Genomic DNA, 5,072 nt, shown 5'->3' on the forward strand with positions numbered 1-5,072 from the left:
GTGTGTGTGTGTGTGTGTGTAGTAGAGAAGAATGGGTGTGCAACAGTCCTTTTAAGAAAATCTACTGTTGGCTTTAATAAATTGTAGAGTGGAGTAAGAGAGAAGTGTTAAAAAAGGGAAGTGTTATAAAGAACTGGGTTTGAGTTTGGTTATGTCTTTTATTCACTTCAAAAAACAATTTGGCAGAATAACCACTATGTTGCTTGACATTAAAATGTATTGTAATATCCACACACACACCAAACTGCACACCCTCTGCTTTCCTCTGAGTGCTAAAGTCAGCTAGCCTGAGCTCATACTGTTAGCATTTGTGTATGTGGCGGTGACTAAAAAAGCAAAGGAACAATGTGAAGGGTGGTAGGCTGTACAGTTTTTACATAGACCATCCATTTCACGGACACTTTTCCTAATCGTAACCACTCACCTAAAATCTTTTTTGTCAAGCCATCACCATAAAAGTTAACTGGCATTTAGTCTGAAATGTCCCTGAAGGGTTTTAGTCAGTAATACAGACAGAGTACGGTACTCATTAAAGCTGTAAAGTAACTGCCAGACATTTCATGACAAGCACTAAAGAAAGAAATGCAAGCTATAAAAGTGCTGTGGTTTTGATGATTTCATCTGTTGAAAGCTTTTAAAACTAAAACGGACATAGTTTGGCACAAGTAGCCAAGTTGGAACCTTGTTTGCGGCTGTGTTAGACCTCATCCTGCGTCTGGGCTACAGAATGATACCCTTCCCTACTGGACCACAGGACATTTAAATCACCCAATGTACACAATAAAGCTGCTGTGTGGTTTGCACATGTCAGTCTGAGGGCCTGCTATGATAACACAGAAAAAGGGAGACACATAAAATAACACATAAAATAAAATAATAAAACACAGAAAATGGAATAGTTTAAACAAGGCAGCCAAGAGTCTATCGAGACGTGCAAGCACAGATTAAGATGTTTTTACATCGTATCTTTCCATCCTGTTGGCAGATATCTACAAACTTAAAATTAAGCAGAAATCCTTGCCGTTGCTAGATAATATAAATTATAGAAATAGAAAATGTGTTTGGGTAATTTGGATATAAAGACCCATTAACTATGGTCTACTTTTCTTAAAACAAAGACAGACACATACAGCTTTTTCTTTTTTTTGCCATTGTACTGCTTTCATTTATCAGGGAATTTATGATCAGCAATAAGCAGTTTAAAATCACAAAAATGGACCATTACCATGGTTACAGTTAGCTAGCCATGGATTTCCATTCATTTAAAAACTGTTAAATTAACTTGTTGATACTTGAATGTTGCTTGTAATTAATTGTCAATTGATTGAATTGATTGTCTATTGTCATTAGAGATTCTTCCACTGTGGTGCATTCAGGAATGCTCAGACACCCACGATTTGAAATTGCAAAATCAAGCTCAGCACACACATGTCACGTTGGAAACCTTAAAATTTGGTTAAATTTAAATTTAGTTTTTTGCTGATTGGCAAGTGTGTCTCAAGCTGGAGCAAAGAAGAGTTTTCAAAGTACAGTACTGACAAAACTGAAAAGATGCAACAAAGTGTCCACTACGATGAATAAAATGAATGGAAAACAACAGCTGCTTCAAAAATTATACATTAATCTCATTCTACTGTCTTATGAAAACAAGACAATAGAGAGGACACATATTAAAGGGCAGGCAGACAGACAGACAGACGTACCTGTATGAAGGTGTGGTATCACTAGACACAAGAGACAGACAGAGGGACAGAGACAGACAGAATGGCTATTATACAGAGAGAAGGAATTTTATACAGAGGGGTTGAGGGGCACTGTGTTTGTGTGTGTGTGTGTGTGGGGGGGGGGGGGGAATGTGGGTGTGTAGTATGGATGATGTGAGAATTACTGGATGTCTGAGTATACCTTACAAATATAACTGTGAGTGTGCAAGTGTGTGTGTGTGTGTGTGTGTGTGTGTGTGTGTGTGTGTGTGTGTGTGTGGTCAGGGCTAGGGGCCACAGGCGGATTAAGCAGAGGCAGAAAGACGAGCACCTCGTAGGATTAGGGAGAACAGAGGGATGACCTCACCTCACTCACAAATGGAGAGGTGCCACAGGGCAGGTGGAGAGGGGGATGACAAAACAAAGAGGGAGGGTGGGATGGATGGAAGGAGAGAAAGCTGGCAGTGAAGAAATGGCAAGAGCAAGAGGCTACAGAGAAAAAGCAGTTTGTTAAAAGACAATGGTTATTGTACTTTAATTCAATAAATCTTCCACTACACAAGCTGTGGTGAGTAGAAGATGGAAACAAGACTGAGACAAAGCTGAGGTAGGGATTGACGACCAGAGGAGGAAACGGGAAGTAGAACGAGGAAGCAGAAGGTACAGTACATGTGGGCTAAATAGACTGCACACTTCAAAAGACCCCCCTTAATGTTCTGAGCCAGAGAAAACCCTGACCTCCCGCTTCAATAAGAACCCAGACTTTAGAGAGCTTACTTTAGAGACGTTAGAGTTAGAGACAGCTAGAACAGTTGGTGGTGAGTCCTGAACAGAAAGTCCTCTCACACTATTATTCAGAAACCCCCCCTATGGTTATCATATACACAGAAGGTGATGTTGAATTAAAGATAGTATGTTAACTGTCGCGGCAAAAGGTTTTAAAATGATCTGAATTTTAAAAGGAGTCTGGTTTGGACATGTGAGAGGTTATCTTGTGTTAACGGTCGGTTTGTAACCGACAAACAGTAGAGGAGCAAAAACCTTATTAAAGATTTCGCTGTGACAGATTCAAAAAAGAGAAAGGAGGGATAGATGCAATAATATTACATACTACTACATACTGCAGTGTCCATACGCCTCAGCAGTTGTAACTACAAAGAAGATAGATAGATAGAAAATAGCTTCAGATTTGGGAAATACGTTTGTTCTCTTTCTGACCGAGTATTAAAAAACAAAGCTGGCCTGGCTGTCCCCTAAGGATACACAACCTTCCTACTAGCACTTCTAAAGCTCACTAATTAACACTTTTGATTTCATTTGTTCTATCCAGGAACGTTTTATGACCACTTGTTTTGGAAATGTTATCAATCGAAAAACCAAACATTGTCAACAGTGTCTACGGGAAAAAGTTATGACATTTTTACTTCTGGTCCCACTCACTTCTTAACTATATAGTGAGGGAGAAGCGTGAGATCAGAGTGAGCCCAACAGATGTGGAGGCTCAGCAACAGTAGGAAGAGAGATAGAAAAGAGGAGTACGGGGGGATGCGACAGGCAGAGGGATGAGCAGCCCTGATCCAGTTATAGAAGAGTGATTTCACTCATTGGCTTTTTCCATGTAGGGAAGGTTTCCAGTTCACAGAAAGAGCTCCACCTAGAAATAACACAGGCAATAAGTTATGACACTGCTTTACAAAGTGATTGCTGTGATTTGGTCTGACCTCTTGTTGTTGACGTCACTGTGCTTGCTACATTTCTAAATGGTGTTAAAGAGGTCATACAGCAAAATTAAAAAGTTCCTCTATTTATATTTATGGCCAAAGATATGTACTGAAGACACTGGTAATTGTAAGTGGCTACATTTAAAAGATACAGTAATCATGAAGTAAATGTTGACAATGTAATTGCAATAAATTGATGGCACCATCAAAGTTTAGATTGGTTCCCTACTCTTGTTTTCACTATGAAATTCTGTCTGCCACCAGGTTCGATCTCCTGGGAAAATGAAGGCTTGATTTACGGCACAAAGGAAGTGCGTCAACCATTGCGCAACTGAAACAGGAAAAGGAAGGCGCTTTGGTTTTCCACGGTAGCAATCGCCAGGGAGGGGAAACGGTGGACACAGACAACTGTCATTTTGTACCTTAAAGAGAACTTATTTCATTAAGGATTCAGAAAGAGGTTCAGTCTCCTGTTTTCTTGACTTCACTGATACTCCTTTTCCACCCACATGGAACGGGTTCCATTCTACGGAGCCCCCCTGGGGTCAGCTGAGAAAACAAGAAAACTGTGAGCACGGATTCATGATCTGCGCTCTTGGTTTTGTAAACGGGAGCAAAGTAGTAAAGATATTCACAGACTCAAACTTCTGGGATCAATATTAAATCACAAATGTCGCATCTTTCCTAATGTAGTAAGGTTAACAACGAGCTGTCCTCCAACCTGGAGAAATAACATTGGTCTCTAGTAGCAGCCATTAACCTTACCACGTTAGGAAAGATGCATCATTTGTGATTAAATGTAATTTCGCTATATAGTCATTGAACCCAGAAGTTTGAATCTGTGAATATCTTTCCTACTTTGCTCACGTTTATAAAACCAAAAGCACGGATTATGAATCCATGCTTTCAGTTTAATAAACCAGGGGAAAAGATTTGTGTTCTGTGCGCACCGTTTAGTTTTTTCTCAGCTGACCCCATGGGGGCTCCATACCGTCCCAATTCACACACATGAATTTGAACCAAAAAATAAATTGGTTCACATCCCGAACAGTTGGTTCCTAGCTGAAACAAATTAATAGCAGGTTTTCCTTAACCCGCGTACCATGACACCAGTGGGCGTGTCTTAGTCTACAGGTTGGAAAGAGAGGATGGAGAAAGGAACATAGTTTACCTTAGTTGTGCGTTGTGCAACTGCCTCCAACACTGCTCCAAACTGGTGGAAACGGATTCCTCAGTGAAGTGAACCTGAGGAAGGCCACTGGAGATGGTTGAAACTACTGTCCCCAAATTCAAGATTGAACTTTCACACGCAACATTCACACGTAACTTTTTGATTAAGTGTGACTTTGTACTACTCACCTATTAGGGGGTGGCAGTAGCTCAATCTGTAGAGACTTGGCTTGGGAACCGGAGTGTCGTTGGTTCAAGGTACGGACCAAGTACAAATTGTGAACTAGTAGCTGGAGTAATGCCAGTTCACCTACTGAGCATTGCCAATGGGCCATTGAGCAAGGCAACAAAACCCCAACTGCTTAGGGCGCCTTTAATGGGCAGCAGGGGTGTCGCGCTGGGGGGAGGAGGACTGAGTACCCAGGGCCCTCATGTCAGGGGGGTCCAAAAAGATGCTAGAATGAATAGCTGTGGATGC

At 41.0% G+C, this 5,072-nt stretch overlaps 1 protein-coding gene across 4 annotated transcripts in view; it reads right to left on the reverse strand.

The window, feature by feature from the left end:
* tnnt1 (troponin T type 1 (skeletal, slow)) overlaps positions 1 to 1,851 on the reverse strand; it is a 20,161-nt gene extending 18,310 nt beyond the window's left edge. For 3 of the 4 annotated variants that reach the window (XM_032536915.1, XM_032536913.1, XM_032536914.1), the window contains exon 1: positions 1,704 to 1,799. The gene's annotated coding sequence lies outside the window, so the exon portion shown is untranslated. Of the gene's footprint in view, positions 1 to 1,703 lie in introns of all 4 variants that reach the window. The other variant, XM_032536912.1, reaches the window with a different exon arrangement.
* Positions 1,852 to 5,072: the final 3,221 nt, after the last annotated feature.

The sequence above is a fragment of the Etheostoma spectabile genome, chromosome 15, assembly GCF_008692095.1.
Source record: "Etheostoma spectabile isolate EspeVRDwgs_2016 chromosome 15, UIUC_Espe_1.0, whole genome shotgun sequence".
NCBI lineage: Eukaryota > Metazoa > Chordata > Actinopteri > Perciformes > Percidae > Etheostoma > Etheostoma spectabile.